This window comes from Herpailurus yagouaroundi, unplaced genomic scaffold (assembly GCF_014898765.1).
Source record: "Herpailurus yagouaroundi ecotype Mexico unplaced genomic scaffold, PumYag 189, whole genome shotgun sequence".
NCBI classification, from domain to species: Eukaryota; Metazoa; Chordata; class Mammalia; order Carnivora; family Felidae; genus Herpailurus; species Herpailurus yagouaroundi.
In genome coordinates this window covers 1,281,529-1,302,864 of record NW_024412420.1, presented here as the reverse complement: position 1 = coordinate 1,302,864, position 21,336 = coordinate 1,281,529, and the positions used below count along the sequence as shown (strand labels likewise).

At 38.2% G+C, this 21,336-nt stretch overlaps 1 protein-coding gene and 1 long non-coding RNA gene across 2 annotated transcripts in view; one reads left to right on the top strand and one right to left on the bottom strand.

The window, feature by feature from the left end:
• The window catches only part of BCAS3 (BCAS3 microtubule associated cell migration factor), a 632,238-nt gene that overhangs the window by 153,142 nt on the left and 457,760 nt on the right, over positions 1-21,336 (bottom strand). The window lies entirely within an intron of this gene.
• LOC121044678 (uncharacterized) overlaps positions 6,830-21,336 on the top strand; it is a 24,843-nt gene continuing 10,336 nt past the window's right edge. The window contains exons 1-2 of the long non-coding RNA XR_005797427.1: positions 6,830-14,318; positions 15,666-15,675. This is a non-coding gene — a long non-coding RNA (uncharacterized LOC121044678). The remainder of the gene's footprint in view (positions 14,319-15,665; positions 15,676-21,336) is intronic.

Here is a 21,336-nt window from a genome sequence, read left to right as displayed (position 1 = left end):
ATTATTTGCAACTCTTCACATCCTTACAAAATATTCAGATTCTTCAATGAAATGAGGTTCCCACATTGTGGATACACCCACACAGTGAACTGCAACAGTGAATGAAACGGATTATAGTCAGATCTTTGACAATATTAACTTTATGCTAAGGCCCCGCTCTGGTGGGCAGCTTTCCCTCCAAAAACTATGCCTGAAAAATTTTACCCAGCAAATACACCCTAGACCTTCAGAGGAGCTGCTGAGTGGTGATTTGAGTCATAACATTTCATGTGTGGGAACAGACTGGTATAAGTTCAATGATGGTTCCCCGGCTGAAATGTCGGAGGCCTTTTTGATGGAGAAGTGGCCTGAATGCAAAGAAAAGATCCTGAGTCTAATGATGCATAATTCCTACTGGGCCAATGCACAGCTGCAAAACCAGCCTCAGGAGAGCCTGCCTACCTTCTGTGGCCACCTCTGCTGCTCTGGATAGTGCTCTTTTCAGCCAATAGCTCTTATGGGGAGCAACACTCACTTTAAATCAGCTTTCAAACAGCTATTCATCCAAGGGAGGCCAACTCCAAAGGGCTCAAATTGGGCCGCTAAGAAATGTATAGCCAGGAAAGTGATGAAAGAGGTCAGAAGGGACCCAGTGGGAGGGTGGCTCTCCAAGAGGCAGGCAAGTGTCCGGATGTTTAAATCCTTGTCTGAGAAGTCTTCCAGGGCACAGGTACAGTCAGTACGGAGGCACCACCACTTGGTGGCCAACTGGCCTATCACATGAACTAACCAGGCAATGATTACTGATTACAGATGGGAAAGGTGAAGGGGGAGCTGGCTCCAGCAATTTTCTGTAAAGAACTTTAATGTCATTCTGTTTCTTCTGAAGAAGTGAGAATACTTCAGTCACCTGACCCTTCTCTCTTTTCCTGCACCCAGGGCCAGGACCCTGGCTCTGAGCAGGCTGCTGGCAGTGAAGACTCTCTCTCATTTCCATCACCTCTGTGGGTGTGGGTCAAGCTTGGCCGAGATGAGCAGAAGAGAAAACTCTTCCACATTCCTTAGTTTCCCTACATCTACCTACAAAGAAGAAAATGCCCATGAAAAGTGAGTTCCCCGTTTCTTTTGTGGTACTCCTGGCTGTAAAATGGGATAGTGTGTTAGTGGCTGAAAAAGTCCTTTCTCTTTCACTCCTCGTTCATGTATGTTACAGCTCAGAGTTAGGGAAACACTTTATAATCTGATTTAATAACTGCCTCTGAAATTGCTTTTGCCGACTAGTTCACGATTACTGCCACCACAAGGAGAATTCCATGCTTAGCACCTGGTCACAGAGCAATTGCAGTGACAGGTCCTAGATTAGAATTTAGTGAATCTGAGGCTTTCACTGATACTACCTTACTCCTGGCCACAAGGTATGAATTGGAAGAAATTCAGAACCCCAACTTGTTAATGCTGACCCTATCTTTCAAGACTTTACTCCAATATTCACTCCTTTATGGGTTCTGGATATCGTTTCATAAACTGTAAAGGTCAATTTCTGAATGGTTCCAAAAGGAGTCCTCAGTGTTAAAAAGCCACTCTTTCACAAAAACTACAAATTTCTTTGTTATACAACAAGATCAAATCCACTGGGCGACTGCACCTTCCAGGGTATAAATGACTCTTCTTCCTGACAGGATGACATTAACTTTCACAGCAGTGATGTTGTAAACACGATCAGATCAGTAGGTACCAATATTTCTGATGATCTATTTTATCCATTTGAACCTCCCTCATATTCTGTACTTTTGAGAAACGTGGCACTTCCTTTCTGCATCTGATGGAATCAATTCCCAAACCCAACGAATTTTATGTCTAATTAAAGCACTCTCCAGACCTTCCCACATAGGCTGAAGACTGGACTACATTCAACTGGGTTTCTATTCAGCCTCCTTAAGAAGCAGTGGCAGCAGCTCTCCTACAAAGTAGTGTAGGGAAGCCACCTAAAAGGGTGGGTGATCTTCATAAATGGACAGGAAACAGAAAAGACGAATATTGGGCGGATGACAGATCCCTTAACTGGCCTTCAAGATACGAGCTGTTCTATTAAACATAGGGCCATTATGCTGGCCGGCCATCCACTTTAAACCCCAGAGTGATTAAAATGCTGGCAGGAAATGAAAGCTCTCTATTGAAGGTCCTTCCCTGAGGTCCTAATTTCAAACCAAATTTTACAGCACCGCACAGGAACAAAGGAAGCCCAGTCTTCCAAGTCTTCTTTTTGTCACTTTGGACAAAGACACCCCCTCATACTCTTCAAAGAACAATGGCCTCTGTAGAGCCACAGCCACGCCAAGAATGGGCACAAACCATACAGAAACACATTTTAAAAATACATTTTACACTGCCCTTGACATTTCAGATAAATAGAAACCACTGCACTGAAATTCCAAATATTCCATCCTTTCCCTCCTCCCTCTGCCTTTATAATGAGAATTTTCCTATTCTCCTAATCTACTTGATCTTTGACATTTTGGCCTCTGTGAATGGAGGACACAGTAGAGTAGCCAAATAAATTAATTATTCAGATAATTACATTTTATTAAAGTAATCACTGTAACTGAGACAATCACATGATTTTCACCAACAGAAGACAACAAGGATGCCTACAAATCTTTTTTAATTGAAACCTCTGCAGAGCCATTCCTGCTCCACAGTCCACTATGAACAAGCCAGGGAAAATACGTTATCAGAACAGGATTTCTTTTTTACTTTACACTAGCTGTTGTTTCGGGGTGGCCTTTTTTTTTTTTTGTTCCCTCTTCTTCAGCAAAAACAGCTTTTATGTTTTTACTGAACCACTTCACATTCACTCTTCCACACAGTGGATGTTTACTTGGATTTGGCAGGCTGAGAACAGCTGGTTGTTTCCTAACGAATGGAACATGAGACCATATGTTTCAACATTTAAGCAATTTTGAACCAGAGGTATAATTCTGAATGTCCTTTGTTGAAACTGTACATTAAATACCCAAAGGATCTGAGCGGTACAAGAGATACATCTTCCCCTACCCCCCTTAGAGCACTTTTCCTTTAGCAAAAAAACCACTGAACACCACTTCGATCATAGGCTTGTCCCAAGTTTGCAGAGAGCCCTGGTGAGCTGACGACGGCTCTGCTGCAGGGGCAGCTGTATTTTAAACAGGAAAAGACAGCTAAGCAGGCTTTTTCCTTCTAATTCTGTTTGGGAACAAAATGTGTTTGAGGCCCTCTCCGGGGAGTGTCAACAACATGGATACCTGCTTTCCTCACAGAAGCACGGGCCTAATAGGTTCATAAAAGAAGAGTCTTTGACATTAGCATTTAGGTCGACCATGCGCCTTTCTTCTTCCTTTTCCGAGAACATCCTCACGTTAAACAGGCCTAATGAGATTCAAGCTGAAATCACGCTGAAGATAAGAAACGTCCCAAACACACTTCTCATGAAAACTTACTATCTCGGCTCTCTAATGAAACTATAGCATTTCCTTTCTTTGGGTCTTCAATATTAATCATTACTAGTGTTCAAAAACAAAACTATGGATTTCAAGTCAGGCTGAGTCAGAGCATTAGCAAGGCATTAGCAGAGCATTGGGAAGAAATGTCTCTTGTTCCTGGAAGGAGAAGAGAGCTCAGCTTTAGAAGAAAATGAAATACAGTGAAAATTCAAATAATATATGTAAGTAAGCAATATAGTCACTGAAATACCAAGCACAGGGAAGTGGAATAGGAAGCCACCTGCCTCTGGAAAGTCTGGGAATCCATGAAACCTCCCCATTTGGAATTTAGACTTGAAATAGTAAGTTGAAGTCAATAAACTTTTTACAGATCATTTTCTAAAATATTAAATAAGAGTTGTTTATTCAGATCTAACAGGTAAGATGTAAAGCCAAAGGTAAAAACAGATTATTTCCACCCTAGATTCACAGAGGCATTTCTTTGAACTTGTTTTTGAGTCCCTAAGTGTACCAATCTATAAATCTTACACAGGTGGCTGGATGTACTTTTTTTGTTGTTAAGTTTATTTATTTATTTTGAGAGACAGAGTGTATGCAAGCAGGGGAGGGGCAGAGAGAGAGGGAGAGAAAGAGAATCCCAAGCAGGCTCCACACTGTCAGTGCAGAGCCCGACCCGGGGCTCAAACTCACGAACCGTGAGATCATGACCTGAGCAGACATCAAGAGTCAGGTGCTTAACCAACTGAGCCACCCAGGCACCCCTTTGAGAGGATTTTAAAAAGAGCCCTACTTACTATCCTTACTATATACTTTAAAGATAACTTAAAGAGGTAATCAAGATTACGTCCTGTTTGTTTTTGTTTTTATCGAGGTTCCTATGAAAGTAAGATTAACAATACTAATAATACTTTTCTTTTTCTGATTCTGCTTACGTGCAAGGATCTTACAGAGAATTTTACAAAGCCAATGTTTTCAGCCATGTTACTAATACAACTTCAGTAAAAACAGAAACATTATCCTTCCCACCACTTCCCACCAAACAAGACACAAATATGTATATATCCATTAGCTGGTCTTAGTTTAAATCTCACAGCTCCAAGAAAACTTTGAAAAATGGATCCTCTGCCAGCTGAATTTCCTTGAGCCACAGGAGAGGGCAGATTTTCTCCATTTCTGGGTTCTGGAGCAATCCAGGGATTGCCTGGGGTAAGAGTGGGTGGAGAGGGCAGTTATATCCATACTTTTAAGATGCTACTTAGTACACAAGGAAATATGTAAAAAGATGTTCGCTGCAGATTTGCTTGTAAAAGCAAAGATTTTTAAACAACCATTGGTAGAGAAGCAGTCAAATAAATTGTAGTATCTCCATTTAATAGAATACTGTTGAAAAGAGCTGGGTGATCAGGAGCACAAGCTAAGGAGCCAGAGCATCTTGGTTTGGATCCAGTCTTGGTTTTTAGTGTTTTTGTAACCTTGGATGTGGTTGTAAGCTTTCTTTAACTCAGTTTCCTCATCCATCAATACATATATCCTACAGCTATACACCTGCCTCTAGAAATATTATCATTATTACTACAAAGACAGTAAAAAGAATAAGGTGGATGTGTATGTACAATATGTACTGACAAGGAGACAATGTCTATCATACAAATCAGTGAGAAAAACACGGGCTGGAGAGCAGCAGGCACAGCAGTATGAGGGCAGGGAAGGAAAATCTTACGCATGTGGCAGACAAAAGGTTAAAGAACATTTCTGCTCTTTTGGCACACTGCAAGAGTTCATGTGCAGAAAACTTGGAAAAGGTGGTAAAAACAAATATGAAAACTGTATCTTCCAATAAAGAAATACTTGAAAAACACACTCCTTTGGTAGCTTACATGTCAGTTGTTCCCCTAATATATCTGTCCTTTCAAAACAAAATTATTTTGGATCTCTACAGAGTTCTTCAAGTTAAAAAAAGAACTAGATTTTTTTCAAAAAAGGAACTAGCTAGAATCAAAGTAAAAACTCATACATTCACAGGGGAAAACCTCCCCACAATTTTCTGATATAGAAAAGTGGTTTTAGTTAATATTATAGTTTTTCATAGTGCCAGAAAAGAACTGGAATAATTTATAGATGTGTGTGTGTGTGTGTACAAAGCAAGATATAATATGGACTTACTTATTTTCAAACATAAAGAAACTTATTCCCAGCACTCAAGAATCATCTGCACAGCGCTGACACAGGATATGGGGAACACCATACACACGATGAGTAAAGAACACCCCAGTATATGCTCTGAGTGTCAGCTGTTCTGACATGTAGTCACACCCCACTGCACGTCAAGGTGTACAACATCACAAAAGTTAATGTATCAGTTTTAGGCTAGAAATCAAAGGCAAGACAGACTTAAGGACGCATTTCAAAGGTGATGATTTGGTTGTAAGCAAGGCTTTTGTCGGGATTATTGCTTATCCCACACATCTTGAGTGGTGCAGCACTCATTCATTCATTCATTCATTCACTCAACAGTTATTAAATACCTATAACTAGGGTGCTAGAAACAGAAGAGCCTATACAAACTTTTACTGGCTAAAACCTATGCTCCTCAGATAAATGAAAAACCTACAAAAGGAAAAGAGAAGTACAATTCAGAAATAAGTTGACTCTTTAGGTGGGAAAGAGATACTGTTTCCCCTTTAAAAGCACAGATCTACTGGTCTGAGGGGTACAGATAGTGTAAAGCGCTTTGGGGCAAAAATTATCTTTCTAACTGAGCACCAAAGCTGTCCTTCTGATTGTGTCAGCCTTAAACTCTGCTCCTGACACAGCTCACACCCTAAGAATACAGAGACTATTCATTCAGGAAGTACTTGGGTAAAACATACGCTCCATAGGTCCTACAACACTTATGCAACTTTAAATTAGCCATTTTAAGACTAACCAGAGTGGGAAAAGCATGCTGGGCAAGGCTCTATAGAACATGCAAGAAACATATTCTCTGATGAGTAGTTCTTTCTCCTGCCCCCTTCACTCTAGACCAACGGGAGGGTTAGCAGGCCCTACAGCATGTGGTAGCAATCACAAAGACCAATTTGTTCTGAGTATGTCAAGGTCAATGACATTATGGCTGAGGAGACGGTCTTGAGCACTGGAAGTCTGCAATAGTTCCTGAATGTCACACAGGATCACCTATAGTGTTTGTTTGCCATTTCCTTCATACTAGTTCTCTTACCAGCTATCTTTCCTGTCCACTTAGAAATAGGCAGAAATGCAAATGCCTCATTCTGGTGGTCTTCTGTTGGTCAACAAATAAATGTTATTGATGTTGACAATGTGGGAGGCCTACCAGGAAGTCCAGATGGATTTGTTGAAATAAAACAATTTTTCCTTCCTAAAACACATTTTCTCAGGAAACTAGTCATTAGCTGTATCCAGCTTAGGATATGCTCTGTTCTGGCTCTAGAAGACAGAAAAGGAGAAAAGAAATCATACTTATTTGGTTTTTTTCTTTCAGTTTCAACCTTTTTTTGACAGGTAGAAAAGAGAAAAATAATACTTCTTGCATTTCCCAGGCAGGTAAGTTCCAAAGAAAGTCACTGTTTAATAAGAGAGTCTTATAACTTTGCTTCTACTTTAACACTGGGCTAGGAAAAGGAACAGATAGGGGAAATCCACTGTGGGTATGTCAGAACTTGCTACTTAATTTCTTCTTGGTGTGAACCAGGAGTTAGCCTTTGATTTCTGATGGAATTGGACTTCCTAATCTTTTATCCTCTCATTCTTTAGCTTTTTTTCACATTATTCTTGATGTTTATTAAGTTCCAAGGTATCCTTTCCTTCTCAGCCAATGTAAAGACTGAACAATACAATGGGAATTAGATTTAAAGAAAAAAATCCTGGCACTATGTTTCCAAGGTAATTATATCCTAGATATATTTAATGTAAGGGCTATAAACTCTGTTTTAAAGAAAGTTACAATGATGACACAACAAGAAATTTTGTTATTTTTAACATGGGTATTTTAGTTTTAGAAAGATTCCACTCAATGTTTCCCAAATTTAATGTTTCACATAATGGTCAGTCTTAATATGAATGTGGGAAAAAAAGACAAGTCCAAACATAGAATATTATTTTCAAAAAATAGTGAACTAAATGTAAAGGTCCAGTAAAATGTGATATCTAGATTTTTCTGAGCTCGTTCACATGACCTTCATTCTATTTATAGAAATGCAGCAATTCCCATTTGAATATAGAGCAATACCTTGTAGGAGAATTTGGTTTAGCACAAATAAACTTGGGGAAAGTGTTGACTTAAAAATAAAACACTGGAAGAGGAGGGAAGGTTTCTTCTTCCCCCTCTGTGAAAATTTCCGGAAAAGTTGTAAACAAATGCAGGTTTGGCTCAGAGACTGAATGACTCTGGTGAGCTGAGGAGGATGAAGAGTATATCAAACCTCCCAGAGTGAGGAAATGTTTGTAAAACAGTTAGTAAATCACAGGCGGCCAGGGTCACCATGCTGAACAACTCGAAGGACACACAGCCAAAACCCCAGCTGTGAAAGAAGGGGGCCAGGCCCCGTTCACAGCTTGAACCCCATTTTGAATGATCTCTTGGTTCCATTCTCTGCCCTTTCCCCTCTGTCACGTCAGAGTTCCGACAACCACTCATTTAATTAGCCCAGGGCCACAGGCAGCGCTGTCTGTCCCTCTACCTCACAAGGTGAGGATACCAGGACACTGAAAACGTTCTCTGCAAAGTGATACTGATTGAGCCTTTGGTCCTAGGGACAAAGCTGAAAGTTCCAGCTGGGAAGAAAGAATCACACTCAACCTGGAAAAAAAAACAGTTTACAAAGATAAACAGAAGACAAAGTATGTAGCTGGAAGTTTCCATGAATTTTGAACTATCTTTTCAAGCCCTTTTTGATCACTGTTCTCCCTAACTATTCTATGATACATCTGTTAATTATTCTTTTCCTGATTTTACACAGATGACAATGTGGAAACTGTTAAGTACTTCATAAACTGTCTCTTTTGTGCCCCGACTGTCCCCCAGAAGTCAGGAAGACAAAAGTAAAATAAAATAAAAATAGGAATGAAGAACTGCTAAGGGAGAGAGAAGGGAAGATGTACTCTGGAAGCCTCTTCTTAACGACTCTGCACAGAAGTTTCTTCCCGACTGGATTTACACTTAGTTCTCTTCATTAATCTTCACTCTTCAAAAATGATTTTTTAAAGACTTCATATTCTTTCTTCACACCAAACTCAATCTGCTCACTCAGAGAACATTACTATGGTATGAATGAAGGATAATTATTGATGGCTTAAAATTATTCTTGAAAATGAGAAGTATGGTGATAAACAAAAGTTTATTTTCCAAATATTGAATGAAAAAGAGGTGTACGAGATAAAAGCAAATACCTATTGATTACAACCAACAGAGACTAAAGACAGGCACAGTAAGGTGCTTACATTGGAAAAAAAAAAGTTTTGAAATTATATGAAAAACGCTTCCCTTTTAGATCCAGGAGGTACAAAAAAAAATTTTTTTTTTCAAGAGAGAGGTGATAAACACAGGCATTAGCAAACTTCTCCAGTAATCATGTATAATTTAATATGAGTCCTGACTCACAACAGAGGATGAAGACCACCCTAGTCTCAATGCTGATATTATAAATATAAACCTGCTTAGAGAAAATTCAGTACCTTGATTACCTAAATTGAAACAGGACAGATACATAAGAGTCAGCTTTCCTGGTGAAAGCTATGGACTTCATACAAATTATTCAGGCTGTTTATTCCTACTATAGACACATTACTTTTATCTCTTTTGGATACTTCCACCATGTAAAAGCAACAGGGCATGTGCTGTTGAGTTGTTTTTCTGGCCTGGCATTGAGTCAGACACACTCTTAGCTCATCTCTCACACTTTTGTCATAATGGCAGGCCAATGTGATGCCATATAATTCTCAGTTTTGCTTTGCAAAAAATTAACTTAGCCCATCCAGAGATCAAACAAAATTTGGGACCCAAAGCATTCTTATTCTAACTAATGGAATAATTAGCCCAGATAGCCTAGAGCAGAAAAACAAGAAAAATCAAGGAAAGTAAACTCTGTTGAGAGCTCTAGTAATGCTTTGAGTAATACTTCAAGGCATTTGAGAAAAGCCTGGGTTTTGAAGCCAGATCTGGAATCAAATATTGATTTCAATCTTTTAAGCTGTGTTAGACTGGGCAAGCTATCTCAGACATCATCAGTTTCCTCATCTGCAAAATGGAGAGAAAAAAATCACTACCTACTAGGAGTCCTGGTAGAATGAAGTGTGTTACTTCTGAAAGTACCCGGAATGGTGCCTGCCACATTAAAAACTACTAAAAAATGTCAGTTTCCTTTTTCCAATTCTCCCCTCATTTCACTGGAGAATACAGAAAAGCCTTTCTTTAAAAGTCCATGGCTTTTTCAGGCAGAACATGAAATGTACTTCATGAAGGGGGCCACAGCATTCTCTCTCACCATTAACCACAACTTGGGCAAACTCGCCAGGACCTCAAGTCTCTCACCTCCTCTAGCACCACATCTGTTATAGTCTAAGTCAAAAGGACTCGGTTAAGCCTCAAGGAAGAGAGTGTCCCCCCAGTAATAAATGGACTTGACTCAACCTTTGGATATTTAGCTATTTAAACATGTTGCTCACAGCTCATGTTCTCAGCTTGAGGAATTCCTCTTGGATCCTTTCTCCAGTGGCAATGGAAGATTTGCACATTACATTCCTTGCCCCCTTATTCAGCTGGCAAGTCAGATAAAATAAAAATAAATTCAGAACAAATACACACACATACACATGCTTCAGTGCTATTGTGAGTCAGACAAGTATGTGATTAATACAGGATGGAAGTATGATTTTCGTTCATAAGGCTCCTCCCTCTAATTCTGATACTGGTAGATATTTGCAAATGTCAGTCTGCATTTCAGAAGAAATACTGCTGTCATGTTAGATTTTACGTTTAGGTTAAATTTCAACTTAATTTTTTAAAAGCAAGATCTCATAATTTTAGCAGCGCTAACAGACAACTGAATAATGACTTAAAATTTTTTTACCATATGTCCTCTTATGCTCTGCCTGGTAGATGGGTAAATAGTACTTCCTGAGTAAGGATCAAAGACAAATACTTGTCCTCGGAGCTTCTCTTTGACTTTAAAATCCTATGTGAGGGGTTTTTGTGGTCTAGAATTTTCCAATTCTGTTTGGAATTTCAGCACTTGAGTATTAGCTCAGAGAAGTGTCTTCATAGAAAGAATTATAAATTCAGTCTACCTGTACCTGGCCCCATAGGTGTGGCAAAGAAAAAAAACCCAAATATTGGCTGAAACAGAAACAGGGTAATACCAAAAAGATAATACTGTTATGAGAGCTGGTGAGTCAGCCAAACAACTGAAGATATCATACCACCACCCTAGTTGAGAATTAAAAGAAATTCGCTCTACTTCTAAAGCCCCTCTACTAGGAATGGTTGGCTGCAAAGGATCAGGATCCAGGAGGCTAACATTTCCACATCAGCTCTGCCATTGATTTTCTGTCTGGCCTTGGGCAAGGTGAGGACCTCTTCTGAAGCTCAGGTTCCTCTACTGTGAAATGAAGATAGTCTCTCTCACACTAAATTGATATGGCTATAAAATGATAAAGATGATATGCTTTGTCAACAGTAAGTGCCATAGGGATGTTAGCTGTTACTATTATCCAATGATATGCTGACCAGTAGGGCCAGAATGATAGGCTAACTGACTGATTTTATTAATCCAATTCGCATTCATTCAAACTACTTTGACTCCTTCTGATACCTCAAACAAGCTGTGCTGACCTAAATAAAACTTTTATCACTAAGTCAACAGTAAATTCTAAGGTTTTTTTGTTTTTGAAAGGGAGTATAAGAAATGAAGGGCCTTCTACTCAAACTGGCTTAGACAGGATGCTGTAGTTAGTTTTGTTACATTTTTCCCAAGCATGTTTCTATTTAAAATCATCCTTTTGCATTATTCTGGAAGAGAGGGTAACTCTTATCTCATCTAAAATTGGTGTTTCCAATTTCCTTATATAACAAGGCTTGAATGTTGTGGAGGAAGTAGGCAAAAACTAAGGAACCAAGAAAGATCAAAAAGCAAGAGACCTATAACCTATAAGGTTAAGAGGTTATGACCCTAGGCCCTGAAGTAAGGTGGAAGTCTAGAAAGATGTTTTCAGGTACTTTTAAGCAACTAACTTTACAGGACTTTTTGAAAACGGATAGAGATAGGATCTAATGCTTACAATAACATTACTGGCATGGAGACACTTAGAAAGATCATAGAGATCTCATCAAAATTAACCTGTCATTGTTTCTGAGGAAGGGGCTATAGGATTAGTAATTCATTACTGTTTGCCTTCACTGTTTAAAATCAACATTTGTCCATACTGAAAGTATTTCTTTTGACTTACATATCATGGTTATTATCCTAGTCCTAATAAACCTTTGGCAAAGCAGTCAGGCCACAGATTAGAAGAATAGATATGATTACATAACCACATTGAAACACATGCACATCTAAACAATGGTGTCGATCATATCCTAAATTTGTCTTGGTACTATTTGCCTTTAAAACAAGAGAGGAAAGTGGCAGTCATATAGTGTCAAGATGTCACTGATTAACACCACATACTGGTCTCCTCTCTCTGTTTCTCTAACATTTGATAGGGAAGTAGTTATAGCCATGGCAGGATGGAGAGGAAGAGTAAGGCTGGCTGGTGTCATATACATTCAGTTCAACAGAACAGATATAAACGTATGTCTTATATGGTTGCACATGGTACACAAATGGCTAGAAGAGGAAGAGAAAATGGAAGGAAAAACTATCTTCCTGGTATATCCTAGCAAGACCATAATGAATTGTAGAGTGGGAAAGTTTTAAGAAACATAAAAAGAAGATACAGAGCTACTTTAAAGTCAGAAGCCTCTACCAAATACTTTTCTTCACTATAAACTACAAAATGAAGAAAAATATTTGTTTCCATTATATATCACTAGTAACCAAAGTATGATAAAAATATATTCAAAAGTCTTTGGAGTTTGTAAACATATATTAGAGACCTTAGTCATCAAGGAAGAATCAGTGATTTCTAAGTATCATTACCTTAAAAGCTTTAGAAGCATGTACCTTTCAAACTTCCAATTATGTTAAACTAATCTGCATCAATCTAAGGAAACATTTAGATACTCAGAGTCAGGAAATTAAGCCACTAGTTCTTAAATTCTGAGCACACTTCTAAGCCTCAGTCTTGCTTTTATACTTAAAGTTTGTAGATAAATGCTAGGAAGATGTTGGAGATGAACTGAACATGTATTCAAGTTAAATAGATTAACCAGAAGTAAGTGCACAGAAACTTTTTAAAAAGGGCTGGGTACCGGCACAGAAAATAGCAGGGATAGCAATGACAATTTGTCAGAAACCCCTTTGCCATACTCTCCATCTCCTATAAAACATAACTGAACTGGCGTGTAAATTAAGGTAATAAAAAGCCCCCCCCCTCAAAAAATTCAACATTAAGCGACTGTAGGTATTCTAGAAGAAAACATCTAAATGAGACAATGATTTCAAAATCAGCATTTCCTGTACCTTATTTAAATTTCCCATCAGCAAACATCGACTAGACACTCGTATGTGCAAGACTCTGTGGATACAAATGAGTAAGACCTAGTTTTCTTGCCCTCCGAATGCTTAACATCTGGTAAGTACTACATACACAGAGAGGATAGACTCCTGACACATTCTTAGCACACTTACCTTATTACTTATCCATGGAAATAACCTGACTAAAACATCATCTAGAAACCACCAGAATATCTAATAAAATGTTGATGCTTGAGAAACACTTGCTTTGATCCTCTAGGGCTACAGACCAGAGTGGAAAGCAAGCGCAGTTACAGAGTAAATTGGGGTGTATCTGGGATCAGCAGATGGCACTGATGATCTCAGGCTTCTATAGCTCTTTACCCAGCTTGGACTAGCGCTGTTCTTCCTAAGCCCCGGGTCTGTATGTATGCATGCCTGACTAGGGGTCCACCGCATCCACCAGCTACACACCCTACCTTTGTGACCTCCACTACTCTGGCGGGAAGATGAGAGGAAGTATCTCAGATGATCACTACAAGTTCCTTCTAGTTGTTACATTCCATGAGTAAAGCTAAAATGTTTGTTTCAGGTGGATCATTACAAGAAGGAAAAAGCATTATTTAACTTCTGTGTCAGACTAGCATTCTCTAAGACAACGTCTCCATTTTGGCAAAAGACCCTAATTTATGTCTCTTTATGGATTCCAATAGCATGAGCTCATCCTACACCTAAAAAAATGTATTCATTATGTAAGCTTTCCCTTAAGCAAATATAAGGCTGGAGAGGAGGAAAGTGCTGCTTGCCATTCAATTTGGCTTCAGCAGAACTTCCCATTATTAGGGAGGAGGCTGCCCATTTCTAGATAATGAGAACAAATTTTTCATCGTCATTGTGGTGTCTTTTATTTCACTATGTCACTCTGGAAGAGTTTGAAAGTCATATACTCTCCACCTTTGCCTCTTGTAGCAACAACAGGTTATAAAAATAATACTTTGTCTCATGGTATGCAACCTTAAGATGAACTCAGGAAAATAGTATTCGTTTTTCTGTTGGATATATTAGATGTGCAATAACGATGTACTATAAAGCAAATCAAATTACAAAAATGAACCCTATCCCTTGGATAAAGTTCTGGGAGTGAGCCAACACCACAATTATTATCTTCTCTAGCATTGAATGTTCTACATAAGTGTTTGGAAGATGTAAACAGGATATAAATCTGAGATCGGTTCTTCAATCTGTCTACAAATAACCATGACATTATATATAAACTATACTTTAGAGCATATATGCTTTCTGTTTAAGCAGTTAAGACGTGTATTAGACACTATGATAAACAGAAAAAATGAATACCGATAAATGCAAGCCTTCCGTCTCGGAAAGTCTTCACTTATTTGATTAAGTTAGGTGAAAAACAGAGCAGTCATGCTTGTAGCCTTTCTTCCTTTTCCCTTTCCTCTCCTCTTTTCATTTCTAATGCGAATCGGAAGTCTATGTGGAGCAGTCTGGCTAGCCCCAGTCTAACCTCCCCATCTGGAAGGGGACTAACCAGCCTTGGGGCTACTTCCAACCCTTCCCAGCTGTTGGGTTGGGGTTTTTTGTTTTTGTGGGCTTGAGAAAGCATATTTATATAAATGATTGCCATATCCTTTGCCAGCTGTTGACCCTGCTCTTGTCCCGGTTGGGGCATGGTTTTCATTTTTAGCGGCCACAGACTGGAACTGACCCTGATAGAGTTAGCACGCTATGCAAACAGCTTTACGCGCTATTGCTGTGACAGTTCAGACAATGGATGCACAGTATAATCCAAGGGGCCGGTGTTTCCCTTTGGGCAAATGTCACAGAATCCAGAGCTGGAAGTATCAGTTGAAAAAATAAATTCTGAGATTCACTGTGTTATGGAATAGCTTCTCTTCAGTAATTCAGACTGCAGTGATTTCCAGTGAGGGTCAGAGCAAGAATTTATCAGCAGCAATAAATTAGTTTTCCCTTGTACAAGTATGAACCCCAAAAGTTCTCTAGGTAGAACTGCAGAGGCAATGGCCTGTATAATTATACAAGAGGTAAAAAGAAGTTATATTTTCAGTTTTAAGACTACGTATATATGCTTCTGATGTTAATGTCCATAAAGAAAAAAATTTAGGGGCGCCTGGGTGGCGCAGTCGGTTAAGCGTCCAACTTCAGCCAGGTCACGATCTCGCGGTCCGTGAGTTCGAGCCCCGCGTCAGGCTCTGGCTGATGGCTCAGAACCTGGAGCCTGTTTCTGATTCTGTGTCTCCCTCTCTCTCTGCCCCTCCCCCGTTCATGCTCTGTCTCTCTCTGTCCCAAAAATAAATAAACGTTGAAAAAAAAAATTTTTTTTTAAAAAGAAAAAAAAGAAAAAAATTTAGATTCCTGTACCTTAACAGGACAAAAAGAAAAGCAGTTTGGGTTTTATTACTATAGCCTACCAATAATCATTCCTAAGGATCTAATCAGATCACTTATGATGCTCATTACCAACCAGAATAAATCTATGTTTAATCTGTGGATAACTATAGTCACAACGAACTAGAAAGTTTAGAAATATTCTTAGGGAGAGAACAGTTAGTTGGGAGAGAGGGACCCACAGGGATGGGAGGGAATTTATCCTAAATGATGAATTTATCCTAAACAACGAATATTTCATCTGCAGTTAAATGGGAATATGAGAGTAAACAGCAAATTTTTACAACTTTCATAAACTATACTAAGTCCTTCTGGCCATAAGGACCGATGGCATATGTGGAAAATGAAGAAATTTAATTAAAAAGAACTTGATTGTTGATGCTTAAAGTGATACACCTACAAAAACTGAAGATTTGTAGTATTTGATGATTTACTGGGTCATTTAGTCATTGCAACAGATTATTATTTTGAGACTCTAATGGTAAAGGGAAAGTAGCAAGATAGCTTGTCAAAAAGAGGTGCTGTATTAGGTTGTCTCTTTCTCTCCTGTCAAGCCTGCAGGCTGGCTGGCTGGCTATGGCAGATGGAGACTGCCATACATAACTGTAATTAAAATGTGAACCCCATCTTAGAGGTCAGGATAGAATAGTTGACAAATAGGGAAGCTGGGAGATGGAAAGAGAAAATATTTCCTGACAGGCATTTTCAGTCTTTGAAAAACAATCCAAAAGGAAATTTAGCCTATGAATTTAAGCGTCACATACTTAGTATATCTTTTTAAAATCCTCAGAAGCTTGAGGTCTGGAATTGCTTTAAAGGCAGATCAGAATTTCAATCAGCTTTAGCACAATGAAAATTTTGAGTGCTGGGGGAATTAACTGATGGGATCTTTGAAGCTTCTATGAACTCTGATTAACTAATGACAAAATCTGTGAAATCACAAAGCAATATTTTATTTCTCTGACACAAACATATTTGGAATAATGAGGAAAAGAAAATGAAGCCATTTGTTGCTTCTGCTATAGCAGATCCTGACTGAAAATTTCACACCATTGGCACAAGCTGATGGCACAACCTCCAGATATACTTTATTTGTAAGCAGAATGTAATTAGATTTTTGAAAATTCAATATTGTATCTTTTTAGATTTATCTTAATTATTGATATACTAGGGCTTAATTCTACCACCTTATTTTTTTAATGTTTATTTATTTTGTGGGAGAGAGTGAGAGAGAGAGAGAAAGAGAGAGAGAGTGCATGTGTGTGCATGAGTAGGGGAGGGGCAGAGAGAGAGTGAGAGAGAATTCCAAGCAGGCTCCTCATCATTGGTGCGGGGCCTGATGCGGGGCTCGATCCCATAACCGTGAGATCATGACTTGAGCCAAGATCAAGAGCTGGATGCTCAACCAATTGAGCCACCCAGGTGCCCCTCTACCATCTTATTTTGTATGCTTCGTTCTTCTGTGCCTTCTATTGCACTTTTATTTACTTAATTTCTTTTTCTTTTCTTTTTTTTTTTAAGTAGGTATCATGCCCAGCATGGAGCCCAACTCAAGACATTGAGATCAAGACCTGAGATGAGATCAAGAGCTGGTTGCTTAACTGAGTGAGTCACCCAGGCGTGCCTAGTTTATTTCTACTGCTTTTCTATAATCATTTTTCTCTCTACATTTGAAAGCTACAGATTATATTTTTATTAATGGCTTACCCTTAATTTTTCTCACACTGTACACAACTATTCATTTCCCTAAGTTACTTAATATCACAGTATTTGTCCTAAATATGCTTTAATTGATGCTGAACAGCCCCACATCTTGTCCTTATTGTCTGGGATTGTAGTTTCATACAAATATATATGATCACATGAAAAGTAATGTTATTATATTACTACTGTAACATTCAAAGTTAATTACCAACATAATTCTCTATCGTGCACATCACTCTTTTCCTCTGAATTCACAATGTTCTGATAAAGTACATCGTTAAAGGATTTTCTTTTCAGCAAGTACAAGACAGTAGTAAATATTTACTATAGTGTGAAAGTACTGAATGCTAATTTTAGCTGGGTATAGAATTGTAATTTAAGAATTATTTTTTCTCAGCACTTTGGTATATTACCACATTATTTTCTGGCATCTAATGCCATCCAATAGAAGTCTATGATCTATGTAATTTTCATACCTATGTAGGTAATATGTCTTTTCTCTCTATTAGCTTTTTAAAACAGTGGTCTTCAATTTTACTATAAAGCATACAGATGTGAATTTATTTATATATTCCGCTCAAGTTAAACTTTCAATTTGAGGACTAAATCTCTCCAATTCAGTAAAGTTCTTAGTTATAATGTGAACGTTGTTTCTTATTATTTTGGAACTCTTATTAAATATATATTGAAGTTTCTCAGCGGCGCCTGGGTGGCGCAGTCGGTTAAGCGTCCGACTTCAGCCAGGTCACGATCTCGCGGTCCGTGAGTTCAAGCCCCGCGTCAGGCTCTGGGCTGATGGCTCAGAGCCTGGAGCCTGTTTCTGATTCTGTGTCTCCCTCTCTCTCTGCCCCTCCCCCGTTCATGCTCTGTCTCTCTCTGTCCCAAAAATAAATAAACGTTGAAAAAAAAAATTTTGAAGTTTCTCAACTCCTTGTTTCTTAACTCTTTCACATGTTTATATCTCTGTGCTGCTTTCTGAGAACGACTATCCAAAAACACAGCCTGAAATTGTTACTGAGTTTTAAAATGTCAATGTCTTTATTATTTTATTACTAATATTCTGAAGTGATTTTTTTCTCATATTCATTTATTCTTGTCTAATTTCATTTCTGCTGGCTTCATTTTATGATTTGTTTTATAAAGTTATTCCTTTATCCTTTTGAAAATTTGAAATATAAAGGTTTTCTTACAGATTTTTCTATTATTTTCCCTTCATCTGAGTGAATTTATCTCCTATCTGCCGACTTTATTGTCTGTCTTTTTTGGTATTAATACATTACTTTATTTTATGGATTCTGACATTTGATTTGTAGGCTCACCTTTGATCTGAGTTACAGTGATTTATTTCTGCTTTCTCTATGAGTATACCACTCCTTGTCTTCCAGTTTAATGGCTGCCTCTATGGAATCTCTAAAACTCCAGTCTAGAATTTGGTCTTATATTGAACCACTAGGGATCAGATCCCTTGGTAACACTGGGGAAAATCCAAATCAGAAAATGAGTCAGTTCCTAAGGCAGTCTTTGTCTTCGCACCTTCTTGGGCATTCAGTTTCAAACAAGCCACAGCTCTTGGCAACAGTCCTTCTGTAGAAGTCTAACTCCCAGACACTTGAGCCATCTTTCAGACACTAACACCCATATTCTCCACCTCTTGGCCCCTTACATTTCTGTTCCAATTCTGGTCCCGGGAGATGTTTGCCCTATTTTTGATCTTTGTCATATATTCCAAATTTTCTTTTCTGTTTTTTTCCTCTTTTGTTTTTCCAATAGTTTATCATCAAGGTATAGACTTATAACATCATTTTTACTAAAAGAGTTTCTCCAACCAACTTTTTAGTAGTCTCCATGTCATTGACCTTTTGATTTTCTTCTAAGCCAAAAAGGCCTTATTATTGCTATATCACAGATACTTATAAATATACGTCATGATGAAAACTTCTTATAATTTATAATTATAATTGCAATTAATTTCTTATACTTTTGATTATTCAAGAAATGAGTGAAAAATACTCAAATTAAAATATATCCTCTTAAATGATCAAAACAAATAAAAAGTATTCAGCGTCAAAGAAATGCAAACTCAGGGCGCCTGGGTGGCTCAGTCAGTTAAGCGTCCGACTTCTGCTCAGGTCATGATCTCACAGTTTGTGAGTTCAAGTCCCATGTCGGGCTCTGTGCTGACAGCTGGGAGCCTGGAGCCTGCCTCGGATTCTGTGTCTCCCTCTCTCTCTGCCCCTCCCCCACTCACACTCTGTCTCTCTCTCTCTCTCTCTGTCTCTCAAAAGAAACATTAAAAAACATTAAAAAAAAAAAAGAAGAAGAAATGCAAACTTAAAAGACACCACTTTTGCATACTGGGTTGGCAAACAGTTAAGACAGTAAAGAGAAACCATTCTCTTATACTTTTATGGTAGTGCAAATGTGACAATCTGGAAAGTGATTTGGTCAACGTACATCAAAAACTCTAACAGAACACATACTTGATGGAGCAGCCATTCTACTGCTGGAAAATTTATCCTGAGAAAATAATAACATAAATGTACCAAAATGCACAAGGAATTCATTGTTTATAAAAGCAAAAAACAAAGCTAACAATAGTGAAACAAACAAAAGCAAAGGAACAAATAAAGTATTTATTAACACGAGACTAGTTAAATAAATTACAGAATACTACATAGTCACTTTAAAAATACACTCATACACACAGAAGAGGGGTGAAAGGCTATACCACACTGTTAACTCTGCAAGTATGTTAACGGGTATCCTCTATTTTCTTTTTCTATGGCTGTGATATTAAAATTTTTATGGTTACAGACTATGTATGTATATGTCTTTCAAAAAGTAAAAATCGAGCGGAGGCGAGAAGAATAATTATTCTTAAATACACAGAAGGCAAGAGAAGGGAGATAATATGAGCTTGGGGCCAACCAACTAAATCCCTCAACTGACTGTCTTCACATGTAAATATATCCTCATCCACCTAGAGCTATTTCTTCCTATTACATAAATCTGAGCTCTCCCTCCTTCTTTTCAAGATCTCCAACCCAATCTCCTCCTGATTGCTCAGGATCTTGCTCTGTCAGGCATCTGATCTCTCTTCAATTTCTAATTCATCCCCTGATTCTGCATCCTTCCCTCAGACTATGAATAAGCTCAAGTTTTTTAAAAGAAAAAAAAAAACCCTTTTGAAAATGAGTTCCCATGTCCTATTTTCTCACTCCCTAGTCATTTCTATTCACTCCATAATTTGTGGTAGTGTGGCTCTCATCTTGATTGCTATACGCAAAACTATTCTTGCTAATGCCCCTAATGATTCGCTAATTGCTAAATCCAATGTATATTTCTATCTTTATTAGCCAGGATCATTGTACTATCCTACATTTAATGACACTGCTGTTTGAAATCCTCCCCACCCACTACCCCCATCACTTCTGGTGGCAATGTACTTTTGGGTTCTAGTCCTGATTCTCTGACAGCTCCTTCTGAACAAATCATCTTTTGAAGGCCTCTAATATTTTGCTGATGTTCAGGGTCTGCTCCTGACCAACTATTTTTCTCATTCCATACAATTTCTCTTTCATCTACACTGATAACTCACATATTTTTACTCAGGGCCAGGTGTTCTACCTTGGTTCTTATAGGTACATCACTTTCAACATTGCTAAAATTTAAAGTATTAAGTTCCCCATTTATCTGCTTGTCCCTTATATTTTCTCTTCCATTCAATAAGCACAGACAGAAACCTGAGATTCATATTTAAACTCCTCCCCCTTCCCCATGCCTGATATCCAATCACCACGTCTGACAATTTTTACTGCTAAACACTTCTCAACTTTCTACTTCCGTTTACCGCTGTCCTAGGTCAGGTCAATACTATGCGTGTTCTCCCCGACTCCAGTTTTAACCTTTCTTCAAATCTGCCTTCTCTATAGCTACCAACTGGAGCATTCTGTAACATATAATTGCTGAATCACTATGTTGTACACCTGAAACGAATATATGTCAACTATAAAATATAAATAATAAAATCAAAGAAGTTAGGCAAAAAGGAAAAATAAAAATAAAAAAATAAAATAAAATAAAATAAAATAAAATAAAATAAAATAAAATAAAAT